At 45.7% G+C, this 22,522-nt stretch overlaps 1 protein-coding gene across 1 annotated transcript in view; it reads left to right on the top strand.

Moving 5' to 3' along the window:
- Positions 1 to 22,522, top strand: part of NSMCE2 (NSE2 (MMS21) homolog, SMC5-SMC6 complex SUMO ligase) — a 222,108-nt gene that overhangs the window by 175,611 nt on the left and 23,975 nt on the right. The gene's annotated exons all lie outside the window — the stretch shown is intronic.

Below are 22,522 nucleotides of genomic sequence, written 5' to 3'. Positions count from 1 at the left end.
TGTGAAAGACCTCTGCCTGAGACCCTGGAGAGCCGCTGCTGGTCTGACATGAATAAGTATTTTTTTTAAAACAAGCAGCTCTGAGCTGTTTTCTGGGATGGGAGAGTGGTATTTTAAAAACATGGCACAAAGAGGAACTCCCAGCCTGTTTTATGCTGGGAAGCACAGCCCCAGTAGCATTTTTCCATGGCAGCAAGATCGTCCATCAGTAGTGCATTGGCACGGAGAACTGCTTCTGCTTTGCAGTCACAAAGATGCCTCCCACTATGTATAGTTACTTAAAACAAGCAAGCCCCATCTTTTCATTTTTCATAAACGTTCATGGTGGCTTACGTCAAACTCACCCCACCCTCCCCCCACCCCGTAAAAAAACAAACCCATATTACACCATGACACAACCCATCTCAAAGATCAACGAGCAAAAGCTAAAGTTTGCAGAAACTCCAGTCAAAAGACTATTCACAGTTGTGTGTTTGTAAAATGCTATCAAGTCATAGCCGACCTTTGGCAACCCCAGCAAGGGGCTTCCAAGGCCAGTGAGACACAGCAGTGGTTTTGCCGTTGCCTTCCTTTGCAGAATCTTCCTTGGAGGTCTCCCTTTCCCAAATACTGACTCTACTTAGCTTCCAAGATCTGACAAGATCAGGCTATACCATGCCGCCTACTCTCCATTCTTAATTACCTGGTAAATCAAATAGTATTTTAACTTAGAACCTGAAAGAAAGAAGATTTCTGGTGAACGTTCATGGACAGGGCATTCTATGGATAGGATCCACCACAGAAAAAAAAGTTCTGCGTCCATTGGTAGTATACAAACTCCCTGAAGGAGGAGGCATCCACAGCAGGGTTTCAGAAGATGATTTTAACAAGTGGGCAGGTTCATAACAGGTTCAAACATTCTTCAGTAGGGCTAGCCAGCCTCCATTTTAATGTGTGGGTTACTGGCAGGTTTCTGTAGGGTACAATTATCTGTTATGTCTCCTATGCAAAACTTCTATTGGATGAGAGCTTCCGTTGTTTCAGACTGGAAAGGAGCTTCTTCCTATGTGGATTCTCTGGTGCTAGTTGAGATGTTCCCTTTAAATGTTGCTCAGTGCTAGGGGGGGTCTGTTCAGCTGGGGCATACAATGCCACAAGCTCTCTCTACTGTAATGGATTTTTCTCCTTGGGTTTCTCTTCAAATGAAACAAAGCAAAGGAGTCATTTTGTTTTACAGATGTGTTGTTGAGAATTGTTGTACAATATAAGATAGACAAAAGATAAGCCAAGTGTTCAAATCATGTGCCATTTACTCATCCAGTGTTGCATAATCAACAGGTCTTGGAAAAGGGCTTTCATATGACTTCTGTGCTGCGAAATGATTTTATGGCACACAAATTTATAGGCTTTTAACTTGAGATTTTATAATATTTCATTCCTTTTTCATAATCTACCATTTCCTTGCCTTCTTCAGATAACCCCAGAATACTGCTTTTTCTCCCTTTGTCCAGTGTGGATGTAAAGCAGACCTACACAACTTGTAACCCGCCAAGTACAGGACAGCTCATCAGGCATGTACTGGAGGCATCAGGGGCTTAATAAACTTCCCAATTATTTTGCCTGTCTAGCAATGCAATAATAGAGAAGGTTTTGTGTGTGTGTGTGCGTGTGTGTGTGTGTGTATGTGTGATCCAGTACTTTGCAGATCACAGTAAATGGGTGCCTTCCGCTTAGTGTGTCGCATTAAGTTTTGTGTGTGTAATATGAAAGAACCGTTGAAAATGTGCCCTGATATAACTCAAATGTATGGGGTTGGATTAAGGGGACCAGGTCTCCTGCTATAGCAAGAGACCGTCTTCCTGGTACCTCGCTGAGACATTGAGCCCCAAGAGGGACATTGCAGCAACACTGCAATTTCAGCTCTGCTCATGTGACTGGAAGCAATGTCACACATAACAGGAAGTGACATCACCGTTTAACTATAGAATTTGGGGGGTTGCTAGAGAATCCTGAGGAGACATGTTGCATCATTTCCAGCTACATGAATGGAGGTGGTGTTGTGTGGCATCACATGATTCCGTGTGATTCCCAGCCCTCCCCTAGAAGCTTCCAGGATTTGGTTGGATCCAGGCAGCTTTTTCACTCAGTCTTACATAATTCACCTCCATGCTGCAGCCCTCTCCCCATGGAGAGCCACTCTGGCTCTCAATAGGCTTTCAGTAGGGCAGGGCAAGTCAGGTGGGTATATCCCCTGACCTGTACAAAGACCCTGGGCCAGGCAATCTCACTGGACTGAAAAATGTAGAGACTGGGCACTCACTTTCAGTGTTGGCTACATACCAACTTTGTCTTCCTCTCCTTTACCCTTATCGTCACCCTGCCATAAGCTTCATGGAGAACAGGTCCAGCAGTAGCTCTCTTAACATTGGTTTTATAAATATATCTTAATGGTTCTGTTTTCTTTTTCTTTTTTTGGCGCATGTGGAGTAGAACCACAGCGAGTTCTTTAGCTGGTTTCAAGAAATTGCATGAGCCCATGTGGCGTAGTGATGAGCATATGAGTCTAGAACCTGCGGGATCCAGGTTCCGATGCCCGCTTGCCATGAAATTCACTGGGGAGACCTTGAGCGTGGCAAGCCTTGAGAGCCAGCGTGGCATAGTGGTTCAGAGCAGTGGTTTGGAGTGGTGGAGTTTGATCTGGAGAACTGGGTTTGATTCCCCACTCCTCCACATGAGCAGTGGGAGGCTAATCTGGTGAACTGGATTGGTTTCCCCACTCCTACGCATGAAGCCAGCTGGATGACCTTGGGCTAGTCATACTCTATCAGTCCCACCTACCTCAGAGGGTGTCTGTTGTGGGGAGGGGGATGGAAGGCGATTATAAGCTGGTTTGATTCTTCCTTAAGTGGCAGAGAAAGTCGGCATATCAAAACCAACTCAAAACCAACTCAAAAAAGTTGGGGAGCCCTGGTGCAGAGCTCAGTAGACCATATAACACAGACTTAGATCTGACAAGTCTGCTTAGAAGAGCGAAGTTCAGAATTATCCATAAACCTAGAGATTGTACGCAGCTGCTTTAAATAATTTATGGGTTCTGGTATCCCAGAGTTTAAGACAAAGAATGATCCCTGTTCTAAATTATGCTTATGAACGGTTGTTAATTTCATACAGTTCAAGATAAGTATGCGGTTTTGTGGGAATTTTTAAATTAGTCTTATAAAAAATCTGTGGTTGACTCCCCAAGAGAGCCTGGAGTTTCTTTTTATATAAGAGGGTTTTTGGTATCAGTATTATACAGATCGGGTTTCTGTGGGTAATTTGGATTTCTGCAACCCGGCAGAAATTTATGGATTCTTGCGTTGCACAAACTTGTTCAGATATGTGGTGGTTCACATGTAGATTATGCAATCCTTTTTTTTGGTCTGGGGATTTCCCTTTCATTCCTGTAAATTGTAATACGCCGTGTAAGTTGCCCTTGGACAGCCGTTGGTGCTTGACAGAACCATGCAGGATTTCCCCTGTCAGCAGACAGTTTCGCTGTTTTACACAGAAAAAAGAGGATGTTTGCGATGCAGATGGTTCTCTGAAACAAAGCATTTTTCATTCCTTGGGGTGCTTTTAGTCCACAAGATTTTTTTTTTAAAGGAAAGCAGACTATTTAAAGCTACGCAGAAAGGAAACTCCAAGAAGATAATAAATTAACATTGTAGAGGAGTTATCAGTCTCACAGTCATCATCCACTGAAACCAATTCAATGCACTGAAGATGATTCAAGTGGTTTGCTGATTACTTGCTTTCTTTTTCCCCCTCTCTAGATTGCGTTCTTTCTTCTTCTTCTTCTTCTTCTTCTTTACTAATAGATGGATGAGTGCGTACCTTCCTTTCCCATCCCATCTTTGGGACTTACTACTGTAGAGCAATGGTCCCCAGTGTGGTATCCATGGGAGCCACAACACTCACACATGAACACACATGAAGCTGCCTTATACTGAATCATACCCTTTGCCCATCGAAGTCAGTATTGGTCCATCAAAGTCTTTCACAACACCTATGTGCCTGGTCCCTTTTAACTGGAAATGCCGGGAACTGAACCTGGGACCTTCTGCATGCCATGCAGATACTCTACAAACTGAGCCACAGCCCCTTCCTAGCACTGGGTTCCAGAAGTATGTGTATGTGTAAAGTGCCGTCAAGTCACAGATGACCTATGGCAACCCCATAAGGACTTCAAGGCAAGAGACTAACCGAGGTGGTTTGCCATTGCCTGCCTCTGCATAGGGACTCTGATATTCCTTGGTATACTGCCTCTGAATATGTAGGTTTCCTAAGCACCATGGCTGCTAGCCACTGATGGACCTTTCCATAAATTGATCTTCCTTGACCTTCATCTTCCTTGACATTCAAAGTTCCAAAAGGGCAGAGCTGGTCTGCTTTTCATATGATAGGCAAAAACTCTTGGTTGCGTGGAGGTCAAATCGCATCAGCCCTCGTGAGTAAAGAAGAACAGAAAAGATGAGGTCACCATGTTCTAAGCGAGGGCTTTTCAGAGAAAGTCAGATTTCAGAAGAGAAGAAGAAGTAGGCAGGATGTCTAGGCATGGTGACGGTATTCCAGGCCTGGGAGTCTGCGCAGAAGAACCTATGGAGATGAAGCCTGGCTTGAAGGAAAGGAGCAGATAAGAAACTAAAATTGCCAAACGTGCAACTGCATCTCACCTATGCAAACATTTTCCTTTTAGGGATGCAAAGAGTCCGTGGAGTTTCACAATCATCCCTCTTTCGTCAAATCTATAAGCAGTCCTCGATATATATTTAAGTTGTTACTCATGTCGGAATATGAATCACTAGCGTGTCACAGCTGAGGTTTTGTAGCCTTACAAAACCTCAGAAGGAATATGAACATTGCAGCTGCCTTTCTTTCCTTGCAGCCCACAGAAGCGGTGTGCTTATTCTATTATAAGGTTCTCTTGTGGGAGGGTCAGCGTTCCTTTTCAAACCCATGCAGAAAGCTTTGCTACAGAGACTTCCAATTCTCCTTTTTTCCCCCTCAGCGTTGGGTACAATAAAAACAAAAGTGGCGAAGCTCAACTTCTTTGATGGATGAATGGTGGTGGAGAGTGCCATCAAGCTAAATTGTGGAACTCCCTGCCCCAGGGAGTGGTGATGGCTGCCAATGGAAGGCTTTAAGAGGGGAGTGAACATGTTCATGGAGGAGAGGGCTATCCATGACTACTAGTCAAAATGGATACTAATCATGATGCATGGCTATTCTCTCCAGGATCAGAGGAGCATGCCTGTTATATTAGGTACTGTGGAACACAGGCAGGACAATGCTGCTGTAGTCATCTTATTTGTGGGCTTCCTAGAGGCACCTGGTTGGCCACTGTGTGAACAGGATGCTGGACTTAATGGTCTGATCCAGCATGGCCTATCTTATGTTCTTATGATCTTAAGTCACAGCTGACTTATGGTGACCCCGTAGGGTTTTCAAAGCAAGAGACATTCAGAGGTGGTTTGCCAATGCCTGTGTATTGGGTTGGCTATTGAGAGTTTCATGAGGTTTCAGTCAGGATTTGGTGGCAAGAGGAGGGGAAAACCTTAAAACTGAAAGGAACCTAAGGTGGCATATGGGGTGTTTAGATACTTGTAGGATGGGGTATTCAGACCCATAATTTGAATTGGAAAGTGCTGTGAAGCTGCAGCTGACTTATGGTGACCCCGCAGGGTTTTCAAGGCAAGAGATGTTCAGAGGTAGTTTGAACATCTTTGGTGGTTTCCCATCTAAGTACCAACCAGGGCCAACGATGCTTAGCTTACGAGATCTGATGTGACTGGGCTAGCTTGAACCATTTAGATCAAGGCACCCTCAGTTTGTGTGTATTAAGTGCTGTCAAGTCGCTTCCGACTCATGGTGACCCTATGAATCAGTGTCCTCCAAAACGTCCTATCTTTAACAGCCTTGCTCAGGTCTTGCAAATAGAGAGCCGTGGCTTCCTTTATTGAGTCAATCCATCTCTTGTTGGGTCTTCCTCTTTTCCTGCTGCCTTCAACTTTTCCTAACATAATTATCTTTTCCAGTGACCCTTAGTTTAGATTAATGAAAACAACAGGAAGCAGGAATAGAAGCAGACACATCCCCAAAACCCCTACTCCCTCTTTGCAGAGGAGATTGGGTCCCAGCTTAGATCACGGTATCCGGACAAAGGAATCCCAGCTTAGATCACGGTATCCGGACAAAGGAAGATTCCACCTTTTAAACCTTCTGCCTGCTTAGGTGAACCCCACCCCAAATCCAGAGTTAGGAATCCTGCCCCTCGTGGGATATACTCCAAGCTGTCCCAGTCAGGTCATTTGGCACGTAGCCCTTGTCTCAGGATTTTTATGACCTGCATTCGTCTCCTCTGTTTGACAAGCAGGCCAAATAAAAGTTATCCCAGCTGAAACGTGATTCCTGTTCCCCCCCCCCCCCCAACTCTCCCTTTCTTGTGGAAATAAACAGTTGCCATGGTTTCAGGGTCACCAATCATAACAGGCCACTATCCCATTTGGTAAGCAGAACCTAGAAATGATGAGGAGGGGCTGTGGCTCAGTGGCAGAACATCTGCTTGGCATGCAGAAGGTCCCAGGTTCAATCCCCGGCATCTCCAGTTAAAGGGACCTGGCAAGTAGGTGATGAGAAAGACCTCTACCTGGGACCCTGGAGAGCCGCTGCCAGTCAGAATAGACAATACTGACTTTGATGGACCAAGGGTCTGATTCAGTATAAGGCAGCTTCATGGGTTCATGGTCACTGATATTATCTTGGCTTGGGGTGAGAAACAAGGGAGCTTCAGGAGGAGGAAATGGGCCTCTAAAATGACAGGGACAAGTATCCAGATCAGTAGGCTAGATTTCTGTGCTGTTGGTATACTTTGGCTTATGTTCAAGCACGTGGTGGGGGGGCACTCTGCTCATCTTTTTTCTGGATATTATACTCCTCATTAAGGTATTGTGATCATCTCAGAATTTTTTTGTTGCTTCTTTATACCTGAAGATATTTCCACCTTGCACTCTCTGTATAAAAGAAACGTGAAACAAGGCTTTCAACAATAGCAAACAATACCACGCTATAAAGATCTCACAAGATAACGGCAACCGAGATGCAATTGTGGTTCTGGCTGCCGCTCAGTGAATGGCTGCCTTGTTCTCTCTCCCTCTCCAGAATCGGAGTCCTTTATAGCTGCGTATTACAGCAAACCAAAGAAAAGATCCTATTAATTGAAGAGTTGGATGCTGGGAACAGAGATGCTGCTGGAGTCATTCTGCCGTTTGTGAATATGTCCTGAAAAAAAAAGAGAGTCCTAGATTTTAACCTGAGTAGGCACAGGAGAGCAGCCTGAAAAGCTCTGGCTAGACTGAATTCATCAGAACTTGGAAACTAAGCAGAGTCGGCCGTGATCAGGGAGAACACCAAGGAGAGATGGATTGCTATGCAGAGGAAGGCAATGGCAAACCACCTCCGCTCATCTCTTTCTTTGAAAACCATATGGTCTTAAAATCAGCACAAATCCGTTGTGATATGTCTACACGCTATTTTTATTAGGCAAAGGAAACCAAGCATAATTTCTCTGGAAATGACCCTGTATAGATCTGTGGTGTGGCCTCATTTGGAATATTGTGTGCAGTCCTGGTCGCCGTATCTCAGAAAGGACACTGCTGAGCTGGAAAAAGTACAGAAAAGGGCAACCAAGAAGGAATTGGATCACCTTTCTTATGAGGAAAGAAGAAGAAGGAGTGTTGGTTTTTATATGCTGACTTTCTCTACCACTTAAGGAAGAATCAAACCAGCTTATAATCAGCATCCCTTCCCCTCCCCACAACAGACACCCTGTGAGATAGGTGAGGCTGAGAGAGTGTGACTAGCCCAAGGTCACCCAGCTAGCTTCATTTGGAGTGGGGAAACAAATCCAGTTCACCAGATTAGCCTCCACCACTCATGTGGAGGAGTGGGGAATCAAACCCGGTTCTCCAGGTCAGAGTCCACTGCTCCAGACCACCGGTCTTAACCACTACACCACGCTGGCTGAACAGTCTGGTACTTTTCAGTTTAGAAAAGAGATGACTTGGGGGGGGGGGTGCGGCATGGTAGAAGTTTATAAAACTATGCATGGGGTGGAGAGGGGTTGATAAAGAGAACTTTTTATCCCTCTCCCAAAATACTAGAACTTGAGGGCATCCAATGAAGCTGGTGGGCAGTAGATTCAGGACAGACAAAAGGGAATACTTCTTTACACAGAGAATGATTACAATGTGGAATTCGCTGCCAGAGGATGTAGTGATTGTCGCAGGCATAGGTCTTTTATGCATGGCTGTTTCACTTGCTGCCACCCCTCCAATGACTTCAGGTCTTTGTTTGGATTATGCATGCCATTTCCGAACGTCAGAGGTCACCTCGCTCTTCCCCCTGTGTTTCCCTGCGTTTTGCCCGCACTTTAAGGGACCTGTTTTATCTCCAATTTCAAATTGTGGGCAAAATGCAGGGGTAGAGTGAGGCAACCTCTGATGGTCGGAAATGGCATGCATAATCAACACAAAAAGGTCCTCCCTGAAGTCGTTGAAGGGATGACGGTGAGTGAAACAGCAATGCATAAAAGACCATAGATGGTTTAAAAGAGGATTAGACAGATTCATGGAGGACAGGTCTATCAGTGCTACCAGCCATGGTAACTAAAGGAAATCTCCACATTCAGAGGCACAACATCAGGAGAAGGCCTCAGCCTCCATAGGAACCCAGATCATCCTTATCTTAACCCAACACTACAGGGGACCTCCATATTCAGAGGCAGTAAACCTCTGAATCCCAGTGCCAGGAGGCAACATCAGGAGTAGGCCTCAGCCTCTATGCCCTGTCATTGGACCTCCAGAGGAACTGGATGGCCACTGTGTGAGACAGGATGCTGGGCTAGATGGACTATTGGTCTGATCCAGTAGGGCTATTCTTATGTTCTTAGCCAGCATGGTGGTGGAAAGTGCCATCAAGTCACAGCTGACTTATGGCAACCCCCGTAGGGTTTTCAAGGCAAGAAACGTTCAGAGGTGATTTGCCATTGCCTGCCTCCGCGTGGGCTGAGAGAGTTCTGAGAGAACTGTGACTGGCCCCAGGTCACCCAGCAGGCTTCATGTGGAGGAGTGGGAAATCAAACTGGTTCTCCAGATTAGAGTCCACCGGCCTTAACCATTACACCATACTGGCTGTCTCTTAACCAGTGCAGACAGTAATTTGGGACTCGTCACTGCCACAATTTCCGTGATAACCTAAAATGGCCCATGGCATTGCAATGGTCTTATGCCCGGGCTGTCCCCCTATCCCCAGGTCCTGCTAAAAATATCCCTGCTCTCTTCCCCTTCAGTGCTTGGCCCCTTACTAGACACAAGGGAAGATTAACATGATCAGTACACTATTAGATGAGTTCCATACATTGTATTGGATTCTAACCACACTGTAATTACTGCACATCCGATTTGCAACAAAAGGTAATTATAGCCCTTGCTTGAAGCGAGGCTTCTTATAAAACTGAATGAAAAGTCTGATTCATTTCATAAGGAGACCCGCCTACCCGTTCAAGCACTGAGATTTCTTCCTCCACCACCTTCTTACGCTCCCCCCCTTCCCCGTTTCTAAGGAAGGGAAAACTCTTGAGATCTGTCTGAACACAGTCCTTTTTAGTATTTCAGTCTTACTTGTAAAATAGTGTTTTGATTATAAGGTTTCATCTACCTGAAGTGCAATTTCCAAACTCTTAATGACTCTCAGGGTTGTTTGTTTTTTATTCCCAACTTGTGAAATTCCCCCTTTGTTGTACGAATCCGTGTATCTGATGTTGGCGAGAGATAAGTCAGACAGATATCTGTAAAAACATATCTTGGTCTCCTCCACTGGCTGAGTAGCAAAAGCGTTTTGTTTTGTTTCTCAGAAGAGTAGCAGGCAACTCTTAGGAACAGTATGCCTGATTCACACATGTGGGAGAAAGCAGGGGTCAGATACTGAGATGGTCAAATGGACAAGATTGCTCGAACCCATTATACCTTATACCAACCATTGGGTTGGTGAATCAAGGGCAGTATTGCCTGATGTGACTGGCAGCAGCTCTCCAGGGTCTCGGGTAGAGGTCTTTCATATAACCTGCTACTTGCATCTTTTAAATTGGTACAGAATGCTGTAGCCAAAGTGTTGACTGGAGTGGGCCATAGGAACCGTATAATCCTAGTCTTGTTCCCGTCTACACTGGCTTCCAGTTGCTTCTGGGCTTTATTCAGGATTCTGGTTATTGACCTTTAAAGCCCAGAATGGCCTGGACGAACATACCTTAATGACTGCCTTCTCCCACATGAACCTACCTGTACACTCCAGCCTTCTTTGGAGGCCCTGCTTCAGTTGCCCCCACCATCTGAAGCTATGGTATGAACTTGCTATGACTTGATTGTATTACCAGTTTGCTTTTGAATGGTACCTGTGTAATCTTTGGAGAATCATAGAACTATGAAGAAGAGAAGGTCCAACCCTGGACCCAGGAAGCGGTAGGTTCATTTCCCCCATCAGCCATGGTAGTTTATACAGTGGACAAGATTGCTGCAAATGAAAGGCTTTCTCTAAACGGCTGTACAGGTTAAGTCCCACCCGTACTGCAGGGGGGATGTGATGAAACGGTCATCTGATTGCTTCACTGTGCCCTCAAGCCGCTGGTCATTCTGTGATGAGAACTAGGACATTGTTGCACGAAAATTCCCCAGCGAGATTTTTTTTTTTTTAAGCAGATGGGTCATTTCTTCATTGGCATTGCACACAGTAGTTTCATCAGAGCTTCCAAAAAATCGGGTAGGGTTAGGTGCAGCATTAAAAAAAAAAGTTCAAGATGCCACTGCCAGAAAAAAGGAAAATAGAATTTTATGCCAGTGGATGTTGTAAGCCTTCCTGCTGTATCAGCATCCAGGCAGTAGGGCATTTAAATATATAGATTGTATATGGTGCAACGTGCGATGCATACTAGATAAATTTGAGGATAATACAGTCGCCAAGCGTAATGCAGTATAAGCAACCGAAATCTTCTCCCTGGCCATTGTGCATTCTAGGACTGTTCTTCAGTTCAGGGTGGGCATTCTCAGCTGCCGCCACTGGGGTGAAACTGAACACACACAAAATAAGTTTAATCCTATAGCACTATGCACGATTCTGTAGTTTTTAGTGGAGACATTCATCATGAGGCAATGAAGTGAACATATGAGGTTTCCATATCAGACCATCAGCTTTGGACAGTGGGCAGGAATGCGCTTACAGTAACATGACTTCATTACCGTATATAAAATTTGGTTTTGTTGGTTACCAGTTTTTCTGGCCCAAATTGAAAGTGACCCTTAAAACCTTTGACCCTTAAAACCATACATAATTTGGGCCTTCTTCATTATGAACCTACCTGGACCCTAAAGTCATCCGATGAAGCTTGGAAAGTCTTGCCACGTGATGGGGGCCTTGTCAGTGGTAGCCCCGAGATTATGGATTTCTCCCTCCCTCTCCATGGAGCACTCCTAGCTCTTTCTCTTTTAGTAATCAGAAGGAGGACTAAAATCTTCATGTTCTAGCAAGCCTTTGGGCTAAGTAGAGATGTCTAGGCTTTTACTGTGTTTCTGGCTAACTTGTGTTTTTGTGTGTATTGTTGATCTTAAATTTATTTGCTTGTTTGTTTTCGCTTTTATGGCCTTTGGGGACCTAAACATGTGAATAAATGCATGAGTAAATGGGCTATTGCTGTTGAACGACCTGAAGGTTGGCTGTTACTGGTCTCCTGTTCCTTCGTGGGGCTTCCATCAAGAGACGATTCTATTTTTAAAAAGAATATATATTACACACAGGCAAATATAATGGGACAGATGGAAAGAACTGCCTGCGGAGCCCTGCTTGAGGCTTACACCTGAGCACAAGAAGGGAATGTCCAAACTAGACCTCGTGATGTTAGTAAAAAACAAGGCGGAAGATTCAAGTTGAAAGAATAGCAGGAGACCATGGCAGGGTATAAAGTCTCCATAGGAAGGTTCCCAGGCAACCAAGAAACTTGCACAATAGATCACGGATGGCCCCATCAGTGATAGTTCTCACAAGGGACGGGGTGTGGGAGTTTTGGCTCTTTTCCTGCTGACTCAGCTGAGGCACTCATGAGGAGACAGAGAGCAGGGAGAGGCTCAGGCCTTCTGCTGACAGTAATAGAGCCTTAGAGCTGGAAGTGGCCTTGTAGGCAGTCCCAACCCCCTTGCTCAATGCTATAAAATCAAAGCTAGAGCATTCCTCACTGATGGATGAAGACCTCCAACTTTGCTTGAAGACCTCCAGCGAAGTGGAGGTCTCCTCTTCGAAGTAGTTGCTTCCGTTGTCACACCCCTCTTGCAGGCAGGAAGTTTCTTCTAATGTCTAACCAGAACCCACCCTCCTGTAATTCTAGATCCAGTCTTGCCTTCTGGAACAACAGAGAACAAGTCTTTGGCCTCGTCCATGCGATGATCCTTCAGGGATTTGAAATAGGGTTGCCAGGTCCCTATTTGCCAGCGGCAGGAGATTTTTGGGGCGGAGCCTGAGGAGGGCAGGGCAGGGTTTGGGAGGAGAAGGACTTCATTGCCATAGAGTCCAATTGCTAAAGTGGCCATTTTCTCTAGATGAACTACCTTTCTTAAAGCACGTCACCCAGAACTAGACATGAGCCTAGCTCATCTACCTTGTAGATACACAGAGAACCATTGAAGCAGCTGAAGGGAAATATTTATTTCCAGACTCTCCCTGCTGATAGTTAAGAACATAAGAAAGGCCCTGCTGGATCAGCCCAAGGTCCATCAAGTCCAGCAGTCTGTTCACACAGTGGCCAACCAGGTGCCTCTAGTGTTCTATAGCATGGCTTCCATTTTTGTCCAACTTTCCTAGTACAGAAATTCTTTAAATAATAATCTGAATTTACTTTTCTCCTTTCATATGTTTCAAAGCCTTCAGAACAGTAGGGTTGCCAGATCTGAGTTGGGAAATACCTGGAGATTTTGGGGGTGGAGCCTGAGGAGGGCAGGGGTTGGAGGGGGGGCTTCAATGCCATAGAGTCCAATGGCCAAAGTGGCCATTTTCTCCAGGGGAACTGATCTCTGTCGGCTGGAGATCAATTGTAATAGCGGGAGATCTCCAGCCACCACCTGGAGGCTGGCAACCCTACACAACAATGATCCTTGGTCTTTGCAGCCATATTTCCAGGGAGGATGAAGTTGTTTAATATCTCTCCTGTTGCAGACAGGGTTGCCAACTGCCAGGTACTATCTGGAGATCTCCTGCTATTACAACTAATCTCCAGCCGATAGAGATCAGGTCACCTCGAGAAAATGGCCACTTTGGCAATTGGACTCTTTGGCATTGAAGCCCCTCCCCTCCCCAAACCCTGCTAGGGTTGCCAGCTGCCAGGTACTAGCTGGAGATCTCCTGCTATTACAATTGATCTCCAGCCGATAGAGATCAGTTTTCACCTGGAGAAAATGGCTGCTTTGGCCATTGGACTCTATGGCGTTGAAGTCCCTCCCTTCCCAAACCCCGCCTTCCTCAGGCTCCGCCTGAAAAATCTCCCACCGGTGGTGAAGAGGGACCTGGGAACCCAAGTTGCAGATCAAGGAGGTGTGGGGCTGAAGTCTACAAATTGTTGTCTTACTTCTAGTGAACTCATTGCTTAGGTGATACTTGAACTGGGGATTTCCTGGATCACATTCCTGCCACTACACTGCCCCAGGTCCCTGACAGATATAAAGCACACATTTCATCTCATAAAATAATATTATTATTATTTTTCTTATGTCATTTCCCCCCAGTATTGCAGGGGGGAAGGGGAGAAACTGCCAGCGCCTCAGGGTTCCCTCCCCTCTCACTCTTGATACTATCTTTGTCTGACAAGTTTTTGTATGCGTGCCCAAATTTGTTTTTTCCCTCCCCTCCCCCCAGTTTCTGAATATATTTTTGTACTCCACTCGAAGATTTCAGCAGCCACTTTTGAAATAATTTAGTTTCTGTTTTTTTTAATTTTTAATTTTTATTAACAAAACACAGTCCCCCCCCCACCCAAAAAAGCACAAAATAACAACATCAATACAAAACACCAGCCACCAACCAACAAAACAAACAAAACCCCACAAAACATAACTACGGTTGAATCATTATTGAGCGAGGACTTAACATTTTATACATATTCTTGTATATTTTACTATTACAGATACGAGAGGAATACTTTAATGGCACAAGTGATTCGAAAGACGGGGGGGGGGAGAAAAAAAGTTAAAATGAAAAACAGAGGGGGAAGAGATCATTATATTTTTAACTTTAATTCCTCTTCCATAATCTATGGGAAATAATCTAGTTTCTAGTAATTTATACATTTCTTGTTAAAGATGCACCAGGACTAAACAAAAAATTGCATATTTGAGGTGAATCCTGCCGCAGTCCTTCACCTTATTCAGTATGCAGGTTACAAATGATAATTTATATAATGTAATAAAAGTTACATTGCTCTCTCTCTCTCTCTCTTTTTTTTAAACACTTGTAAGTAGAGTGTGGCACATCTCTTGCCCTAAAGGCTTAAAGCCTGAGATATCCAAGAAGATGGGGCCAGCACTTAAAAGGGGAATAAAAAAAGAGCGGTAGAGATTATCTGTAGCAAGAACAAGACTGATAGGATTCCTAGATTGATGTGTGGGCGAATGAACACAATCACCCTCAAGGACATTCACGGTGTAGGCCCTGCCCTTACCTAACTCTGTTACTGCTTTATCAGCCACCCCTTCATCCATCCCATGATGCTTGCTTTGATTACCACCAGTGTTTCTTAGAGGGGCTCTCAAGATTCCCTCCATTTCGCGCCTGTGTCGGAAGGACACAGCCAAAGGCATCTTCTTTTCAGATCTTTATCCAGAATTTACTTCTAACATTTCCTCAGTGGAATCCCCCAGTTTGGTGAGCTGCTGTGGTAATTAAGATCAAGCAAACAGAGTGATCATCCAAGAGGTGAGAAGGCTGATCTCTTGCCAGCTTCCCTTGGCCTGCAGGATCAGACCACGGGTCCATCTGATCCAGCATCTTGTGTCTCATGGTGGCCACCTAGTAGGGTAGCCAGGTCCCTCTTCGCCACCAGTGGGAGGTTTTAGGGGCAGAGCCAGAGGAGGGCAGAGCTTGGGGAGGGGAGGGACGTCAATGCCATAGAGTCCCATTGCCAAAGTGGCCATTTTCTCCAGGTGAACTGATCTCTATTGGCTGGAGATCAGTTGTAATAGCAGGAGATCTCCAGCTAGTACCTGGAGATTGGCAACCCTACACATCAGATTCCTCCAGGAAACCCACAAGCAAAGGCATGAAGACAGCAGTCACCCCCCAACAGTCAAATATATTTTGCCCATTTTTTCAGCGGTACGTTTATTGCCTTGAAAACCCTACAGGGTTTCCATAAGTTGGCTGTGACTTGACAGCAAAAAAAAAAAAAAAATTTGCATGTGGACTCTGCTGCCATTTTCCACACACACACACACACACACACACACACACACACACACACACACACTGTCCTTGTGCCATTTTGGCCTTGAGAACCTGGCCATTGTCTCCCCAAGCAAGAAACGAGCGGTATCTTCCCCATTTCCCACTTGGGGGATCTCCTGCCCAGTAAGAAGTGGAATTCCCCCCCCCCCCCAACGTCCTGAGTAAGTTTGCTGGACAAGCAGTGCTGATAGGTAGAAGTAAGAGAGTTTTGGCCCACATCTATCTGCTGGTGGTTACCTTATCCAAATGGGAAATGGAAGATCTCTGCTGAGGCCTCTGGAAGGACACTGGGCAATCTTCTATTTCTCAACAGGAGTGATGCCCTTGAGTACAGGAACAATGACTTCGGTCTTGAACCTCCAGACTCTCCACAGCCAACCTGCTGAGGATTTCATTACTGAGGAACCTCCGTACCCTAGACAGCTTGACCGAGGAGAATGTGGCCTCCATGGCTGAAGATATTGACCATCTCTTCTCAAAAAATGATTTCTTTTATATTAGGCCCACAGTGAAAGATTCTGCTAATTGTTTTTTAATACTTCCTTACGACTTCTGTTCCTCCTAGCCTTCCTGACATGACTTCCCTAGTCATTTGCCACTTTGCCAACCTTACCAGTAGCAGCATATGTTGGGCCCAGGGTTGCCAACTCAGGGTTGGGAAATACCTGGAGATTTTGGGGGTGGAGCCTGAGGAGAGTGGGGTTTGAGGAGGGGAGGGACTTCAGTGGGATATAATGCCATAGAGTCCACCTTCCAAAGCAGCCATTTTCTCCAGGTGAACTGACCTCTGTCACATGGGATCAGTTGTAATAGCAGGAGATCTCCGGACACCACATGGAGCTTGGCAACCCTAGTTGGGCCCTATGAAAGATTTCCTCAACTTCGCTGACTGCTTGGCCTTTCTGTCCTGTAGCTCAGTATCTTTTGCTCTCTCTCATGCCCCTCTTTCTTAAGCCCCCTCCTTACCCCCCAGGAGCCGTGAAAAGCCACGAAATGGGTTTAATAGGTTTAAATGGCTGAATTTTTCGAGAATCCCGAATTTAAAGCTGAATTCTTACCTTTACCATTATAGGAAATTCAGCGTTCGGGTTTTCCCGGGGGGGGGGGGGGAGCCAATAAACTCGAACCCGAATTTTACCAAATTCCCCCCCCCAACAGTCCTACCCCAAATTTTATCTCGCCATTGTCAGCAACTCCTCCCACCAATGGAACATGATTCTTCCTGCCCCTGGGTCTTGTTTAAGATTTTCCCATCGGGTAATTAGACCAACTAGTGCATTCTGATACGCTGCAGTCGTTGTCAAACTTGTGTAACTTCTCTTGCAGCAGTTACAATGTTTGTGAACATTCTGCATGTTTGCTACAACTCAGCCAATGGTAGAAGAAGCTCTGAGAGGTGAACCGCGTGGCTTATAGTAGGGATAATAACGAAATCCGGTTAGGGAAGATTTTGCAATTCCTTTGTGGTCCTCCACACCCCTTGGACTGCTCTTTGGATCAAACACCAATCTATGGGTGATCCAACGAGCAATCAGAGAGATGTTCAGAGTTTTTGGTGTGTTTAGTTTGTTTTCCCTGGAGTCCATGTAGACTATGAACACTTAGAGTTTTTTTTTTTAAGTCCCATATTTACATGATTATGAGATCTTCAGTTTTAGGGCTCCTAGGAAAACACACCTGTGTGTTGCAAAATTGAAACAAAAATCATAGAATCATAGAGTTGGAAGGGGCCATACAGGCCATCTAGCCCAACCCCCTGCTCAATGCAGGATCAGCCTAGAGCATCCCTGACAAGTGTTTGTCCAGCCTCTGCTTAAAGACTGCCAGTGAGGGGGAGCTCACCACCTCCCTAGGCAGTTGATTCCACTGTCGAACAACTCTTACTGAAATTTCCCCCCCTAATATCCAACCAATACCTTTTCACCCTCAATTTGAAGAAGAAGAGTTGGTTTTTATATGCCGACTTTCTCTACCACTTAAGGGAGACTCAAACTGGCTTACAATCACCTTCCCTTCCCCTCCCCACAACAGACACCCTGTGAGGTAGGTGGGGCTGAGAGAGTGTGACTTGCCTAAGGTCACCCAGCTGACTTCATGTTTAGGAGTGGGGAAACAAATCCAGTTCACCAGATTAGCTTCCACCGCTCATGTGGAGGAGTAGGGAATCAAACCGGGTTCTCCAGATCAGAGTCCACCGGTCCAAACCACTGCTCTTAACCACTACACCACCATTATTGCGAGTCTTATCTTCTACTGCCAACAGGAACAGCCCCCTGTCCTCCTCTAAGTGGCAGCCCTTCACATACTTAAAGGAGCAATCATGTCCCCCCTCAACCTCCTTTTCTCCAGACTAAACATTCCCAACTCCCTTATCCTTTCCTCATAGGGCTTGGTCTCCAGGCCCCTGATATTGGGGGTGGGAGGGGAAAACCTTTCAAACTTATCTTTCGTGTTCTGGAAAGCATTTTTTTTTTGGCTTTTAAAACATAATTGGCACAGAGATGGCTGGTTTTGAAGGGGATTCTCTTTATTTCGATGTTTCTCTCTTGCAGAATTGCGCAATTGCATTCCTCTGAATCATAGGAACAACAGTAAAAAAAAAAACAACCTTCAAATGTAGCTCCTTGTGTGCCAGAAACATTTGAAAGGGGCTTCTGTTATTTATGTTGCAACACATGGATACGCTTTTCCCACGATCCCCAGTTCTCAGGGTTGCATAACTGTATGCCCTTGTGACACCCCCCCCCCTTGGTTTGTGGCCTCTATGGCTGCAGGGGAAGCGGGGACGAGCATGAGCTCTGCTCTTCCGAGTTCCCCAGAGTTCGACATAAAATTGCCAGTGCAAAACCCCTGGATTAAAGACGAGCAAATCCTAATGGGGACAATGCTGGAGGAATCTGCTTGTTTCCTAGTTTTTAGCCTGTTATAACTAAAAATGCACAGATTGTGCAAAGGCTGTGAGCGCATCTGCGTCGCTTTGAAATAATCCAGATTACATGTAATTAAATAATTAAAAGGATGAAATAAATAATGGTGTCTTAAAGAAGGAGGAATTAAGGATCCACCACCTCCTTGTATAATAGCATAATGAACTTTGCTGGCATGGCTGCTGAGTTGTTTTGAAAGACGTTGCATGCATCTCCAGTGTTGATCATACTATTGTTATGCACCTATGTGGGTGATGGCTTGAGAGCCAGCGTGATGTAGTGGTTAAGAGCAGAGGACTCTGATCGGGAGAACTGGGTTTGATTCCCCACTCCTCCATATGAGCGGTAGACTCTCATCTGGTGAACCAGGTTGTTTTCCCCACTCCTACACATGAAGCCAGCTGGGTGACCTTGGGCCAGTCACAGTTGTCTTCGAGCTCCCTCAGCCTCACCTACCTCACAAGGTGTCTGTTGTGGAGAGAGGAAGGGAAGGAGATAGTAAGCCTGTTTGATTCTCCTTAAAAGGTAGAGAAAATCAGTATATAAAAACCAACTCTTCTTCTCCTCCTCCTGTCCATACTGTACAGTGGGGGTGCCATGTACTTTGCAGAATCAAATTCATGCTTTCAGGGCTTTTAAGCCTGTTTGATTCTTCTTTAAGTGGTAGAGAAAGTCGGCATATAAAAACAAACTACTACTCCTCCTTCTTCCAAACCTGTCTGTACTGCACAGTGGGGGTGCCATGCACTTTGCAGGATCAAATTCATGCTTTCAGGGCAGTAAAAGCAAGTAGCTGTTTTGTCTAGGCCAAAGATTTGCATTGGAGATTGAAGCTATTACCTGTGCAATGTCAGTGTGTGTGCCAGAGGATGCTGATGGAGAGTACCGGGCCACCCACCCTGTCACATCGCGTGCCTTTTCTTTCAAAAGGAGAGATGTGTCATTGCGACTGCAGAAATCTGCCTTGTGTGGATTAGTTTATTTATTTCAGGATTCAAGCAGGGCAGAGGCTGCAACCTCCCACAGCTCATGGGAATGACACTGGTGCGCCTCCATTGATTTAAGTGGCTATTCCAGAAGAAGAGCCACACCTGCAAGGGACGTTCCCACACGTATGGTTCAGGTCTTTTGCATGCAACTGGGTGTGCAGGAAACCATCCCAGCCAAAGATGGAGGATGTGCTGGAGGATAAAGAGATGATTTGGCATCTCCAATGGCGATCCTCTGGTTATAATCAGAGAAAAACCATTGGGCAGTTGATCGGAGAGCCACAGATAGGATTGACAAGGAAGCATCACCTTTACCCATTTGCAAATGGAGATAGTCCACTAGAGCGAGTCATACTGTCTCAGTCCCCAAACCAACCAAAGCAGGAGGAGCCCTGGTCTCCGTGTCCTGCTTATAGGCCTTCTAGGGCAACTGTTCATGGTATGAAACAGGATGTTGGACTAAACGGACTGATGGTTTGCTTGGGGACTCCAGTGTATATTGTGGGCTCTGGCTCATGGATATGAAGCTGAGGCCCACCAGCATGCTCCCTATGGGTAATAGAAGGAGAAGGAGAAAGAGAAGAAGAAGAGTTGGTTTTTATATGCCGACTTTTTCTACCGCTTCAGGAAGAATCAAACTAGCTTACAATCACCTTCCCTTCCCCTCCCCACAACATTCACCCTGTGAAGTAGGTGGGGCTGAGAGAGCTCGAAGAGAGCTATGACTAGCCCAAGGTCACCCAGCTGGCTTCATGTGTAGGAGTGGGGAAACCAACCCTGTTCACCACATTCGCATCCGCCACTCATATGGAAGAGTGGGGGAATCAAACCCGGTTCTCCAGAATTAGAGTCCACTGCTCCATGCCACCGCTCTTAACCACACCACCATGCTGGCTCTAATATCAGGTCACTGTTTCACCTGCTTTCTCATGATCGCATCAGGCAATTACAGCATTCAGTATATTGAGATGCTTACCTTTAAGGGGGGGGGGCTTTCAGTCCTATGGGCTAAAGAGAGAAGCTTGAAGATGCATGAACAATTTCTAATGAACCCTGTAAAACCAGAGGTGAACATGACTCAGCAATTTTGGAGTGTGTCTGAACTACATAACTCCCTGTGCTTCCCTTGGACAGAAATCTGGTGGGTCTGCAGAGTTTTAGGATTGTAGAATTGGCCCAGAATTTGGAATGATTGAAAACACAGCCTGTCCATGCATTTTGCTTTTGAAATATGTTGTGTTGTATATTTATATCTATTCTTTGGAGGTTTTTAAGCAGAGGCTAGATGGCCTTCTGTCAGCTATGCTAATTCTGTGAACTTAGGCAGATCTTCAGAAGGAGGGCAGGAAGGTTTGCGTCAGTGTTTGGCTCTCGTGGCCCTTTCTTACATGCCCAGGGAAATGCTGATCACCATTTTGGGGTCAGGAAGCAATTTTCCTCCATGCCAGATTGGCCAGGGGTCCTGGAGGATTTTTTTTTTTGCCATCTTCTGGGCATGGAGTAGGGGTCACTGGGGTGTGTGTGTGGGGGGGGTGCCATTTGTGAATTTCCTGCATTGTGCAGGGGGTTGAACTAGATGACCCTGGTGGTCCCCTCCAACTCAATGAGTCTATGATTCTACTTCACTTATAACCCACTTTTCTCTCCAGTGGGGACCTACAGTGGCTTACAACATTCTCCACTTTGCCAATTTATCCTCACCACAACCTTGTGAGATAGGTTAAACTGAGAGCAGGCCACTAGGCCCAAGGTCACCCAGCAAGCTTCCGTGTCTGAGTAGAGATTTGAATCTGGGTCTCCCAGATCCTACTCCGACAGGCTAACGACTACACCACGCTGGCGGTTTTACCTGCACACCTTTCCACTCCCCTTGTCCAGCATCCATTATTCCCTCAGATTGCATCAGATGGTGCCGGCATTTCACCGGTTGCTCTTCAGGAGATCTTGAGATCCTTTAGGATGGTGTAATTCTCCTGACTGTCAGAGTTTTAGAGAAGTGCTTCAACATCACAGAACAAAATTTGTCAGCCCTCCCCTTAATTTCTTATCTGTGCTGGCAACGACAGCCAAGCTATCTCTTGGAAACACTGGGCGCTACGTAAGCCAGGGGCCGAGTGTAGTAACCCACAAATGTATAATTGCAGATAATAGCACTTCTTAGGGAACGCCACTGACTTGCAGATGACTCTGCTTTCTATTTCTTCACCTCCTCGGGTGTGGGGAAGTGGAAGAGAGTGAGCGCATAGATGCTGGTATCATAGCAGCTTGTAAGGAGGAAGTTTTTTGCTGGAAAAAAACTTCTCCTTTGTTTACAAAGTAGCTTTTGTTGTGATTCAGGCGTTTCACCGCAGATCCTCCCTCTCCGCCTGTTTGGCACCTTAATTGTTTTTTAAGCTTGCCGTTTTCGCCGGGTGCTTTATTTGGGACTCCAACGTGCCTTTTGGCTCGTTTGGAGTCTACGTTTTGTAAGGTTAAAGGAGGCAAAGGAATCTTTCCCCAAACCATTTTTATTCAGGATAAATCCCCCAGTGAGGTTTTGAACATATCTACGTTACAGACATGTTAGTTTTTATATAGGCCATCTCAATTCTCATGACTTCTTCCCGAAGAATTGCACTTTGAGGGAGTGTAGCGGTTTAGGAAGGTGCTGAGAATGTAAGCGAGAGCTAGCCTGCTTCTTAGGAACCAGTTCCCAAGATTTCCTGGGGAGACTGTTTCAACTACCTTTTTAAATTTGTAGTCTACCTGCATTCAGACTCGCTGGTTAGGGTTCACTGTTAGCTCTGCATTCTAAAAGGAAGTCGCCTATATCTCAGTGAGGTTTTTGGCAGCCTCCAGGTGGGACCTGGAGATCTTCTGGAATTAAAACTGACCTCCAGACTATAGAGATCAGCTCCCTAGGAGGCAATGGCTGCCTCGGAGAATGGATTCTATGATATCATACCCTGCTGAGATTCCCCCTCCCCACACTCTGCCCTCCTCAGGCTCCACTCCCAAATCTCCAGGAATTTCCCAACCCGGAGTTGGCAGCCCATCAAGAGGGAGAGTATTGCT

The sequence above is a fragment of the Euleptes europaea genome, chromosome 8 (genome assembly GCF_029931775.1).
Source record: "Euleptes europaea isolate rEulEur1 chromosome 8, rEulEur1.hap1, whole genome shotgun sequence".
Classification (NCBI taxonomy): domain Eukaryota; kingdom Metazoa; phylum Chordata; class Lepidosauria; order Squamata; family Sphaerodactylidae; genus Euleptes; species Euleptes europaea.
This window is presented reverse-complemented; position numbering and strand designations above follow the sequence as displayed.